The sequence below is a fragment of the Protopterus annectens genome, chromosome 13.part0 (assembly GCF_019279795.1).
Source record: "Protopterus annectens isolate FY-2018-M chromosome 13.part0, PAN1.0, whole genome shotgun sequence".
Classification (NCBI taxonomy): domain Eukaryota; kingdom Metazoa; phylum Chordata; order Ceratodontiformes; family Protopteridae; genus Protopterus; species Protopterus annectens.
In genome coordinates this window covers 248,706,623-248,720,932 of record NC_056747.1, presented here as the reverse complement: position 1 = coordinate 248,720,932, position 14,310 = coordinate 248,706,623, and the positions used below count along the sequence as shown (strand labels likewise).

The 14,310-nt window shown below is 41.3% G+C and overlaps 1 long non-coding RNA gene across 1 annotated transcript in view; it reads right to left on the bottom strand.

Annotated features, from left to right (window-relative positions):
- Nucleotides 1-294: 294 nt before the first annotated feature.
- The window catches only part of LOC122788331, a 92,390-nt gene continuing 78,374 nt past the window's right edge, over nt 295-14,310 (bottom strand). Inside the window, exon 2 of the long non-coding RNA XR_006362641.1 lies at nt 295-1,323. This is a non-coding gene — a long non-coding RNA (uncharacterized LOC122788331). The remainder of the gene's footprint in view (nt 1,324-14,310) is intronic.

The following is a 14,310-nucleotide window of genomic DNA, read 5'->3' as shown; positions in this document are numbered from 1 at the left end:
GTTCCTTTCCGTATATTGTGGCTTTCAATAATACTGTAGTGTTATGAAATTTCTACTATACTACGTCAGAATGTCAGAATGATATCTATATATGTATCTATAGTTATAGCTATCTAGCAATATATATATATATATATAAATACATTGTAGTTGATGGGCACTGGATCCAGGGTGTCAGAAACAGTCATATCTGGCAATGTAACAGATTTTTGAATCACATTTCAGTTTACAATACATTTTTAAAACTATTTTCTGTAATACCAGACTAAAAAAAAAACAGAAAAGAAAAATGGGTGTATTTAGTTTCATCATTATTTTATTATGAGATGGTACCTTGGGTGTTCTCTTTCAATCTTTACATTTCTATTTCATTTGCAATCACATTTATAGCAAACAGTTAATTGTCTTTCCAATTACAAAATTTGAATTACCTTTCATTATTTCTTTAACTAGTCATTTAATGATTTTGTAGCAGAATTCAGAAAGTGGATATTTCGTAACATTTAAGTAGATAGTATAACAAGTGAAGTGCTTTCCTTGTAATTTCATTACTCACGTGCTTGGAACTCAGCGTGTTTTAAATACATGTGGCACCCGATCTGTAACCTTACATTTTAAAAATTCATAATTGTAATTATGACACTTTGGAAAAATGTTTAGTCACAAGACTCCTAACTTGGTTATATCTTACATCTTTGTAATATTCTAATGCATAAATGCACATGTCTAGTCGTGCCTCTTTTATGCCATGCAGGGGGTTACTAGTACACGCTGAACAAAATATTATGGCCACGGATCCACAATGGTAGTGTCCCTCTGACATGAAACATTTTCCAATTAGGTTTCATTTTTCAGCCCTAATGAATGAGAGGAGGAAGAACACCTGCAACAAGGGAAAGATCAGATTAACGTCCTCCGACTTTACACTTTTGAGTCTAGTAGATAGCCAACATACCTACTACATTCATAAGCTGTTCTACAGGAAATCTATGCTTTTACTGCTTACACATCAGCTAAGAATGAGTCCATTCTTAAACTAGGGCAGTACTTAAGGGAAATAAACAGTCACACAATAAAGATATTTTACTTCAGCCTTCAGTATGCGTTGTGCTTTCCGTCTTTTGTGGCGTTTCCTTCTTTTTCTTGTGGCATTCGGCCTGAACCATACTTTCTGCATAGGTTCTTTCTTTGTGTCTACTGAAAATCTATTTTAAAGTCCTTCAGCGTTGTCTGCACTTAAACACAACTTTTGTCCTCTTAAAATGCATCAATAAGTTTTTCTTCTGTTTAGTTTTGACCTCCTCGATTCTCTTGCCTTAAATTCTACATGCAAAAAGACAATTTTATTTTCCTCTGGTCATATAACAAATGTTAACACTGTTTTCTCCATGTTTCAGTGATCCATAATTTTGGTCATATGTGACTTCATAAATTAAAAATAAATCAATAAACTGTTAATACAGTGTCTTGTACAGGAAACCAAGTAAGAATAAAACACACTCCAAGTATTCCACTACTAAATTAACATAATAGAGGGCAAACATACCTACAACTGAGCTCCATTCAACTGTACAAAAAATTCTCATAAAATTCAAAGAACTTTTATTCAAGTAAGAACTCTAGAAATTTGGGATAATGCTTTCAAACTCAGTTAATATTAAAATGATGCAAATAGCTTACCAAATCTGTTGTGGAAAATTAATATCCAGCCTTGTACTGAGCATGTTTAAGTTTTGCCAATAGATAAATGAAGCTCCATACATGCAAAAATATTTTTTCTCTTTCATGAGGTTGTAAACTATTATCTAAAAATGACTATCTATCTATCTATCTATCTATCTATCTATCTATCTATCTATCTATCTATCTATTTACCTACCTATCTATCCTTTGTTAATTGGATAATTCCACTTGGCTAGTGACCACTTTTCAGGGCAGATATGAGGTGATATTTATACTACTAGGAGAAATTTGGCAGGGGTATCAGCTCATCCCTATGCATTTTAGCAGTATTTGGCATTTTTAGTTGGTTTTTACAAGGAGAAATTTGGCAGGGGTATCGGGGAACTCTTCAAATTGCTTAAGTAAGAGGAAGTTTTGTGACAAGACAAAGTGTGGTCACAGAATGGAGTACAGAGAGGAGGAAGCTGCACGTTATGCAGCGGAATGGGGATAGATAAAAGTTACCATTCTAAATGAAGATGGATTACCAATGGACATATTCAAAGAATGATCGATGAGGATGAACCTGGTGAAGGTGCAGAGTTATCTTAGAGCCAGATAATAGATAAACATGATGTTCCTGGACAGGAGTCCACTATGGATGTTACACGGAAAGTGAAGAAACATGATAAAGAAATTTGGAGCCAGAGGAAATGGTTTGGAGGCAAGGAAAAGTAAACATGAAAAGTACTGGAAACAGATATAAGTGATGGCATTGAAGAAAAAATACTACTAGTACTATAAGAAAAAGATTATAGAAAAGAAGTCTAAGATAAGAAGCAAAAAATGAAAGAAGGTGAGCGATAGCTTCTCTTTACTCTGTCTGAATATGAACACCATTACTAGTGAGCATAGAAGAGATACAATTCAAGATATCTGTAATAAAACTAAAGCAAATGTTACATGCTTACTGGACATCGGACATTTAACAGATATCCCCAAAAATCAGGTAGAAAAATTAAGGGGAACAAATGTTATATGAGGTTTCATAAATGATTTATGTTCAGGGTTTGTATTATTGTTGAATAATGGTTTGTAGTGTTAGATGTGTTGGTTGGGATTGTAAGCAGATTAATTATTCGTAACATCTGTACCATATACGTAAGACATGACATGCTTTATAGCAATTTATGCACCAATAAATTTAAAAGATAAAGAATTATTATTTGAGCTGTTACATCCATTTGTTTTAGTCAATATGTCAGTTATTATGGTAGTTGATGGGAATTGTCATATTGGAAAAAATGTAAAATAAAGGTATCTGGAGACGTGAAAAAGAATAGACGTGTTACATTATGGCAAACTTGTTTTAGGTCATTATGTGGGATGCACATATAAAAGGGGACATCTAAAGAGATGGAAATTGATTATCTTGTTTATTATGATACAATAAATTTATGATTTTTAAAACTTGATGCTCAAATTACAGATCATATAGCCGTCTGGTTTGTTATAGGTTAAAATGAATTAAAATAAAAAAAAAAACATTAAATAGGATTGTTGTAGATAGTAAAGAATGGAAAGCTATTTTTACTACATTTTATAAACAGTGAGCCGGATTCACGAAGGCTTGCACAGAGTCTAAGAGTAGAGTAAGACTCCATGCAGCTATGTCCGCCGAGTGATCCAGGAACAGCCGGTAGGGGCATGCAAGAGAGCTCCTAAAACGACTCTTACACGGACAGGGCTAGGATATGCAAATTACCTCAATTGCTGGCGAAAGCTATGCAAATGAGGTAAATTTGCGATCCAGGAAACCCAAACCTGTCCGAGTAACAGTAGTGTTATTTGCAGAAATGTACTCCGTTGACGACTTAGTACCATTCTGCAAATAGCAAAACGGAGCCATAACAGCTCCAAAAAAAGGATGCATCCAGTTGAGGGAGCATGCCCATGGCCAAAAATACGGCTATTGGCAATGTTCACAGATGCAAAATAAAAATAAAATAATTTTTTTATCCCGATCTCCGAAGTTTAAGCGTAGCGTAGTGCCGCGCAAACGTGCTGCACTCTAAAAACCAGAAAACCAATAATTAAAATCCACAAATATGGATTTTATTGTAATTCTTAATTTACAATGCAAGGGAATGGCAGGCTGAAGACAACATGGCTACTGAGTAGAGGTTGCTAAGGGGGGAAGCTCAGTCTAAGAGATGTAACCAAGCATTAGTAGGCAATCCTATGCAAATGAGGGTAAGGATAGTGAATCCCAAGTTTACATAGCAAATGAGCACAGTCAGTGGAGTGTAGGAGTAGGATAAGGGGAGTATCAGAGTAGAAGATAGGTGACATCATGAGGGGGGTATGTATGAAAGAAGTGAAGCTCATTGGAGCAGAGTGGCATGTGTTTGCTGACAGTTACTCATCACTGGAAGAGGTGTGTCAACAGGTACCCTAGCTAAAGGCAAGAAATTGAAGGTGTATGTCGTGGATAACACTAAAGTTTCTTGTTGAAGTGCTTGCAACGTGTTTGCGCGTGGGTGCACGCCTGTATATCTGAGTAAGACTGTGTGCACGCGTGTGCACCTGTGTGTGCACGTTTAAGCCGGAGTAAGCATGTCTAAGGTTGTTGAAATGTGTGTAAGTGCGTATGTGCCTGTGTGCACGTGTTTTAGCAAGAATAAGCATGTTTTAGCCCGTGTAAGCATGTGTGAGCGCTTGTGAGCTGGTGTGAGCATGTTTGTGCTTGTGTGCGTGGCGCTGCCCCCCCCCCCCCCCCCGAGGAAACAGAAAGGGAAAAGGAAGCACAACAAATAGTAGGAAGTTAACTAGGGAGTACTAGCAGAGCTAGCAGGTGAAAAAAATCAGAATCAGGCAATTACACAGCCAGTACACTAGCCCAGCCCAGCACTTAAAACTCTGCAAACAACTTTCCACCATGCTTTCCTCAGAGACACTGCAGTAAACTAAGAGAAGTGAAACTTAAAAAGCTTTACTGAGACAAAAAATGTTAGGGGCTGCCATTACTGTTATAAGGCGACATATGCAACATGATGAGGGTGGTGACAATGCGAATGCTGCTGGACAACCCACAGAGAGAAGACGGAGAAGAGTGTACATGCCCAGGGTAACCTATCAGGGGCTACATGAGCTGGAGATAGTGGAGCACTATAGAGTGGACAGAGATCTCATGCAGCAAATTGTTGAGCTGTGCAGGCCACGCCTCACACACAGAACCAACAGAGGGGAACCCATCCCAGTGGAGACCAAGGTATGTGTTGGCCTAAGAATATTAGCAAAAGGTACCTTCCAGAGACCAACTGGTGATATGATGGGGATATCACAGGCATCAGCATCCAGGGTACTGCACCAGTTCCTGGATGCCATGTCAACACATGTCGGTGATCATGCATATTTCACCAATTCCCATGAAGTATTGGCCAGGAATATGCGTCTCTTCCCGCAAATAGCAGAATACCCTGAGGTAGTGGGTGCAATAGACTGCACGCACATATGCATCAAAGCACCAGCCGGTGAGCGGGGTAGGGTCTAATTTAACCGCAAGGGCTTCCCCTCCATCAACTGCCAGGTCGTGTGTGATGCCCAGGGCATAATACTGAATGTGTGTGCTGGCTGCCCTGGACGCTATCATGATTTCCATATCTGGCATCTGACACAGCTGTACCAGACATTTGCCAATGGGGACATCCCTCATGGTCACCTAGTGGGGGATGCTGGCTATGCACTGGAGCCGTGGCTGATGACACCCATCAGAAATGCACACACACCTGAACAGGAGCGCCATAATGAGGCACACGCATAAACACGAAATGTAATCGAGCGTGTGTTTGGGCTGCTCAAGTCACGGTTCCGGTGCCTGGACACATCTGGTGGAGCCTTGCAGTACTCACCAACTACATGTACCCAAATTGTCATGGTATGTGCTATGCTACATAATATGATCCTGCAAAAACAGTTGCAGCAGGAGCAGCATAGGCCCGGGCCAAACAGCCCCCCACCATTGCCAAGGCCATCACAGGCAGAGCGTGACTCGGAGGAGGAACATCCTGAGCCTGCCCCAGTAGGCAGAAGGAGGCGTGCCCAGTATGCTTTGTCCTTGGCAAAGAGGCAACGTATAGCACATACACTAGCTCAGTAGGAACTCTGGAAATGATACCTCTCTCTGACTCGCACATATAGTAAAAGGGATGCCTAACTTGACACTACCTGTTTTCAAACATGTATAGGGAGTGTAGTATGTGCATCCGACATAGGCAGCCCTGCAACACCACCTGAGGCATGATTGCCATGTGTTAAGCAATATAAAGCAGTGCTAAACAGCTTTTACCACTATTTAGTAATGTAAACAAAATTGCACACACTAACTAGCACAACTTTGGTCAATGTTGAGCAATATTGGGCAACGTTCAGCAATGTTGGTTAACGTTGAGCAATGTTGGACAAGCTTGGTGAAAGTTGGGCATAGTTGAGCAAAAGCAGGTAAACGTACTCATATTTGCTCTACTGTCCCTTAAGCTCCTGCTCAGTATGAAAATATAAAGCAGTGACAGGCCTCGAACCCAAGATACTGGGCACTATAGTCATAGTATTGAACCACTAAACCATGACAGTATTTCACTGGTCAGCCTGTTTGAAGAAATGTTGATAAGTCTATGCAAAGTATCTCATGGAAACCCTGCAGGCACAGCATAATCCCTGTCGAGTTATGACACAAAGGTGAGCCCTGCAGTAAAAATAGAACCTGATTTTCAACACACGTATAGTATAAATGTTAATATTGGTCATGTTCACACACATTAACAAATGTAGTGGACGTCAGACAGCAACATACTGAAAGATCACACTGGGCATGCTCACACACTTGAATAAATGAGACAAATGTCAGGCAACAAAACACTGAAAGGCCAAACTGGTCATGCTCCCACACTTAGGCCATGTCTGAGTACAGCAGTGGGCCACATATATCCGGCAGTTGCATGTGTTAACCCAGGAACCTTTCACTATTCACCAATCCGCCTTGTGCACACAGTTATATGACAACAGACACATATATAATATATTGGAACCCTGTCATAATCAAATATGTACTACAGATACTTAGGTTGTTCATAGAAAGTGGGAAAGCAAAGAAGATAAAAAACCTGCAATCAGTATCATCAATAAACAATGTGCACTCCAAACATTATCATAGGTTCATAGGTTGATACTGGGCTATCTGTCCTAGGGCATTTATAAGCTTAGCCAGAGTGTGTTTGGCTTTCACAACCCTGTTAGATTAGTAATTAGTCAACTTATAACTTATATGTTAGTATCCGATCAGCACTGAAGATGAGGAGATAACTTACATTTTCACATTTCATCTTGTGTCAGCTCTGGCCCGTACTTTGATTCCATGTACTTTCTAGCATCAGTGGCTATGTATAGGAGGTGTTCCTCTTTCACATTCATCTCTACATGACATTTAACTTTACTTCCAGATAGTGATGATCAGTGAGGCTTTGTGACCCCCCTTTTTTTGAGGCATTTCATCAAGAGTTGTATTTTGTATTTTTTTTTTTTTTTTTTGTATTTTTATAGTTCATATAGATATTTGGGTGTTGTATTTAACCATCCTGATTTTTTACACATTATGATAGTAACACCACTATTTTTAGTGATGTTAGTTATGTACTTGCATATGTACCTCTATACATATATATATACTTATATATATGCAGGAATATGTCCACACTTGTGTTTCAGCCTCCTTTTTTGCAAGGTTGACATAACATGCTTATTTTAAGCATTTTAAGTATTTTCTAAGTTTGTGTTTTACATCTATCTTTCTACATACCAGTACAGTATATAATATGTATAATGCATATAACGCTATTTATTAGAAAGATGTCTGTATGTATTTAATTTTTATGCATTTAGTTACAGGCCAGTTTCTGCTTGATTGTTATATTAATTTATAATAACTTATATACACCAGCATTGCTGTTTCATATTGTTATCCACTATGCCTGATGTTGTTTTTAACAAAGATTTCTTAGTATACTAGGGGCTGTGGAGTTATTTGTAGTATTTGTAGTGTTTTTATGAGCTTTTTATGTTTCATGACACAAGTTAATTGCTAGATAGCTAGCTCCTAAGTTTTTAAGTGTTTTTTAAGTGGATTTGGTACTAAAAATATGTATATATACTATTTTTTAACATTGGATGAATACTATAGATGCAGTTGTATTCATTGAAAGGAGTGAACTGATTGATTAATTGTTTAATTGACCAACTGATTTTTTGGTAGGAGTAGCTACTTTAGCTAGGTATATAAATGAAGCTTGCTCCTTTGTGCATTAGATCTGAAGAAGCATGCAGTAGTGCATGCGAAAGTGCTCATCTTTTATGTTATTTTCTCTCTAATAAACAGTGAATCCTTCGTGGTGGCCTCTTTCCATTTTTATGCTATTGGATTTGTTTTTTGTTGGAAGAGACCTTTAGGAGCCAGGACTGTTTTAAGGTTTATCTGTTAGATTAGTAGACTGTGCCTGTGAATAGTAGGTCACACAAGATAGCCCTTTTACGGTTAGTTTGTTGTGCCTCTGTCTAGCAGGGACCCAGAAGAGAGCCCAGGGGTAAACATACGATCACCCATCCACTCGTCAAGATTTCTCCTGTCAGTGAGGGGCTCTGCCTATGCGGGACTGGGATCTCATTCCAGAGTGAGGGGAGCCTCTGGGATATGAATCTGTCCCTCCAGCATGTCCTATTAATATCTGTGCTGAGGTTTAAGTCCCTGGAGCGTGTAGCTCTAAGGGATTCGGATATCCTGAGGTGGAGCATGTCCATTAATTCTGGGTTGGACATGGCTTTAAACATCAGGCACAGATCGCATCCAAGTAGGCGGTAAGCAACTGAGTAGAGCTGGAGTTACTTTAGCCGAACTGCGCAGGGCATCTGTGTGAGTCCCTAAATCCACTTGGTGAGGTACTTTTGTGGCCATTACAGTTGCTGCAGGTGTTGGATAAGGTACATCCCAAATGGGGCATTGTATCCAGTCATGGGCCTGATGAGTATAGGGGCACAATGACTTACTCGATCTAGATGTGAAACCTTTTGGGATAAGGTGGGCTATATAGAAGGTCTGTCTAACCACTTTGGCAATGTGATTGTCAAAGAAGAGATTACTATCTACTTGGGTCCCCAAATCCCTAACAACTTCTTCCGTACTTAATGGATTACCACCTTTGTGGTAATGTGTGGCACTTCGTTATTCCCAAAGGGGGTGACTATGCATTTAATAGCATTTAGCTGTAGGCCATGGCTCTGGCACCAGTTATCCATCTCTGTGAGACCCTTTTGTAGGATGCTTGTGCCAGCTGGAGAGTCAATTATGGCACCCAGTTTGCAGTCATCTGCGAACTTGGTCAGCCATAGTCCTCCTGTGTTAGCCTGTACATCAGAGAAATATATACTGAACAAGAGAGGTCCCAGGACTGAGCCTTGTGGGATGACACTTGTAACTGGTGTAGAGTCAGACATGGCACCTGCAATACTGACCATGTGGGTGCTATCCCTGATCCAGTTTGCAATCCATCTTGTGACATATGTGTTGCTATCCAAGCTGGTGAGCTTATTTATGATGCCCGAGTGGGGTATTGTGTCGAAGGGTTTTGCGAGGTCCAGGTAGGCTGTGTGGACTACCTTCCCTACATCTATGGACCTGGTAACTGTTTAAAGAAGTTGACCAGGTTTAAGAGGCAAGATCTGCCCTCAACAAAGTCGAATTGAGTAGGATCCAGTGTCTGTAGGTTCCCAATGTCTTTGTGTATGAGTTCCATGATGATACGCTCCATAGCTTTGCAGACCAGGCAAGTTAGGCTTATGGGGCGATAGTGTCTGGGGTCTGCTCTGGCACCACCTTTGTGGAGTGGGACCACTGTTGCTGTACCTCATTCCTTGGGTACATATCCTGTAGTAAGTCTGATATTGAACAGTGACTTAATGTGAGGGTTAAGTTCTTCATGAAGCTTGTGTAAGACGCAGGCCGGGACACCGTCCGGTCCCATTGATGCTGTGTTGTCTGCTTTGGAGAGGGCAGCTCTCACCTGTTCATCTGTGATGTCAGGGAAGCTACACTCTGTTGGGATGGACATTTGCTCTTTAGGGGGGATGGGGGGGCATTTGCACTGAACCTGTTTGCCAGGATGTTGGTAATGTCTGTGGATTCAGTGTATTTTTTGTCATTTTGCACTAACTCACAGCATATCTGGGAGTTGCCACCCAGGTTCATGACATAACTAAAGAAGGCCTTGTGATTGTCCTTAGTGTCTGTTGCAATTTTCCTTTTGAAGTGGGCCTTAGATTAACTCATGAGTAATCGTAACTTCTTGCTAGTACTGATCAGAGATGCCTTCCCTTTTTGGGATTGTGCTCTATCATGTAGTAGCCTCCTCTTTTCATTGTATAGCTTATCTATGGCCGGGGTCCACCAGACAGGTCCCCTGCCTTTGGAGGAGTGAGTCTTGTTTTTATTTGGGATAGCACGATCCATGCATTCCAGTAGGTGTCCATAGAATGTGTTTGCAAAGGATTCTGCGGTCTGAGCCATATTTACCACTGTCCCAGGGTCTTTGAAGGATACCACCTCGGTTTTGAGAAGTGTGACATTTGCTTTTGAGAAGTTCTTCACCAAGATTACCTAGGATGGGGGTGGGGAAGGGATATGGATGTCCAGTGAGATAAATGTATGGTCTGACCTTACCAATGAGGGTATACCTCTGGTGTGGAACATAGAGTCCACATGTTGGTGATGATCAGGTCCAATATGTTTTCCCCTCTTGTGGGTGTGGTGACCAGTTGTGCCATAGCATTTGACTTTATAAATTCTAGCAACCATTGGGCAAAGGTGTTGGGGCTTGAGTAGTATTCCCAGTCAATGTTTAGGTAGTTGAAGTCACCCAATATAATGGTGTTTGGAGAGACCTTCATATTCTCCAGTGTTCTCAGGAAAGCCGAGTGGGGTTTCTGAGTTTGGGAGGGTGGTCTGTAGCAGGCTATGAACTGAAAGGCAGTTTTGCCCACTGTTAGTTGCACATGTATGGTCTCCGATGCTTCGTGCAGTGCTACTAACCTGGAGGTGTGTGTATCTGTGATGTATATGGATACTCCCCCTATTTTTGTTGGTCAGTCTGAGTTTTGTGGCCATAAAGCATGGTATGAAGTATAACCTGGTAGTGCTGGGGTGCTTTCGGGAGCCTGAACCAGGTGTCTGTTACTGCACAGATATTGACATTCTCCATACTGAGGAGAGCCTTGAGTGCATGCATTTTGAGGTGTAGACATCTGGCGTTGAGTAGCATTACCCTTAGTTTCCTTTACCTTGTGTTGTCTATGGAGGTGGGTTTGTCTTTTGAGCCCTGCCTAAAAAAGGCACTATGGGGGGTGGCAAGAGGCTTAGCCAGTATTCGAAAGTCCAGGGGTGGCAGGTGCAAGCTGTCCCTAGCGAAGCAACGTGGCATGTCGAGCATGTCATCCCAGGCTGACAGACACTGGATCCCCTTTGAATGACACCAATACATTAGCCAACTGTTAAAATTGATCATTTTGTCTGTATACTGTGTCATCATTCTTGGTGAGGGTAAGATGCTACACAAGGTCAGGGTCATACTGGCCTGGGCTACATGAGCAGAGAGTTCTTCTATGTCTCTTGTCATGTAGTCCAGGGAGGAATGTCTGAGGTCATTCACACCAGCATGGACAATGATGGAGCCATATTTGTACTTGCTTTGGAGTGATCTGAGTGCATGTGTTATGTGGCAGATCCTGGCACCCGACAGACAGCTCAAAGTGACCTTCTCCTTGTTCAGCCTTGTGAGTGGGACGTCAGTGTGTCTGACAATAGAGTCACCTATTACAAGTGTATTAGGTGTGTTGTTTAACCCTAAGGGCAGTGACTGTGTGGCACACTGACTTTGTGAACTATGTGATATGTGGGTATTGTTGTGGGGTAGCAGTTGTCTGGGTGTCTGCTTTGGAGGTCTCTGCTGCTTAGGCAGATTTTAATTAGAGCCTCTGAGTATGTTTTTGTGTGGTAATGTGTTTTGTTTGCTGTTGCTATAGGTCTATGTGAGACTGGATTTGTGGTGTGTGTGGTTACCTTCACCACCTGATAGACTGTGCCAGTCATGGGTCGAGAGAGCTCAGCCTCCTGTTTGTCTATATAGTTGCATCTCTCACATATATCTGAGTTTTTTGGGAGGAGAAGAGGGTTGTCTGTGTACATAAGGCAGTTGTGACATTGCCTCAAAATTCCCATATTCACCAGCTGGACTAGAGAGTACATACGAAACCGACCTTTGGACAAGCCAGGATATTATGATGAAATACTTTGTTGACTGATCAAAAAGGATCAGTAGGGTGTTAAGTGTGTAAAAAAATATAACAGGGGTTTAGTACTCAGGTTTGTTGGTGTTTTGGAAAGATTATCTGCGAAAGAGTCCAGACAGAACCATGACACTTCCTTCAGCTATGTCAGAAACAGCAATGGACACTCATATATGTCCTGAGTCAGGGCCAACTGTACCTGACTGACAATGCCAACATCCTGTCAGACAGGCCCATACATACATACCCACCTCCCACTGACAAAAGGCCCTATCATCATACCAGGAGATATCACATGTAGAATGGGTAAACAGCTCCTTCCAAAGCCGTAAACATGGCATCAATTGGATTACATTGTTTCCCTATATGTGTCATAAGAGCCAAACCCTCTCTACAGGATCTGAAACTGTTGAATGGGTTACAGCAAGATATGACACACCCCACAAGTGTTGGTGCACAACAGACCATGGGAACTATAGTCCTATAAGCCTATGAAGTCTGATCTGCAAGGCCATGGAGTCCATCATGATTGAAGTCATAAACAGAGCTATTGGAAGCCGACAAACACACAACCCTACCAACTTTGGTTTGTTCATGGGCAGAACATGGTTCCCAAACCTGCTAGACTGTTTGCAAGGCAGCCACCCAGGACATTCATCACTGAAAGGAGCTACACACGTCCCACATAGACTTTGAATAGCCCTTTATCAACATCCCAGACACGTCATATCCACAAAATCAACAATCTGTGCATAAATATGTATTGTCATATGATGGAATGGCAATTGGTCCACAGATAGATCACACAAGCTACGAATTGTGGAGTCCCGTTCAAGCTGTTAACACCTGCTGTCCCCCATGGTTCAGTCCTGGGATTGCATAAAACAAAGTGCTCACACATTACCATGTCTAGTCTGATGATGTCAGCATCCTACAAATATAGCAGTAGAAAAGAAACCACCCAGTAAAGCATATAACGCGTCGTGGAAATGCGTATCTCTCTAGTAGTATAACATAATTAGGTAGGGGGTTGAATCCTGCAATTTCTGAGTGTGTGTGTGTGTGTGTGTGTGTGTGTGTGTGTGTGTGTGTGTGTGTGTGTGTGTGTGTGTGTGTGTGTGATTTCCTTTGAGAGCAGTGCCCTTTTAGGAGACTAGGAAAACACATTAAAAGAGGTAAATTCCTCTTTGGCAAGTCTGATGATGTCAGTATCCCACAAATACAGCAGTGGAAAGAAACACTCCCAGTAAAGCATATAGCACGTTGTGTTAATGCATACCTTTCTAGAATCATCACATAGTTAGGTAGGGGTTTGAATCCTGCAATTGCTGTGTGTGCGAGGGGGGTGGTGTATGTGTGTGTGATTTCCTTTGAGAGCAGTGCCCTTTTGGGAGACTAGGAAAACACATTAAAAGAGGTAAATTCCTCTTTGGCGAGTCTGATGATGTCAGCATCCCACAAATACAGCAGTAGAAATGAAAACTCACAGTAAAGCATATAGCGCGTCATGTTAATGCGTATCTCTCTGGTATCATAACATAGCAAGGTAGGGGTTTGAATCCTGCAATTGCTGAGTGTGTATGTGTGTGACACTGTTGGTCAATGTGTTGTGGGTTTTGCTTTTACTACTGTATGACATATCAGTAAAACAACAGTATGTGCATTGCACACTTCAGGTATCTGTGTGGCAAATACATATATGTACATGTGACCTCAGTTAGTTCATAGGTGTGAAGCCTGCTTCCTACATGAATGCATCTGTTACCATTGACAGTTTGTGCTGCTGCTTCTCAGACCTTAGGTCACATATGTATGTATGTGACAATGCCAGCCACTGTAGTGATCTGTGGCCTAGGTCATTTGTGTCACACACACCCATGACAGTTTCTATAGAATAGTGTGAGTGAGGGTTCATGCCTGGGGTATATTTCAGACATGTTCAAACACAACACAGTCTGTCAATAATGGGCATTCATTATAGGTGTACAACAACTTTGTGGATATGCATACAGACCCCTTATTGCTTATGTGATACACTGAGGGACATCAGAATGAAAATGTGAATACCAAAGGACAGATGACATAACATGTGGCTGTATGTACACATCGGTACCCCTGCTACATGTTGTGGGCTACTACCTATGTGGTACTGTCAGGATACTATGTTTAGTAAATGTGGATGACTATGCTATAGTTGGCTTATAGCTCTACAGCATGGGTTAGTCAACAGGTATCTGTCTGTATGATACCCTTGTGGAGGAT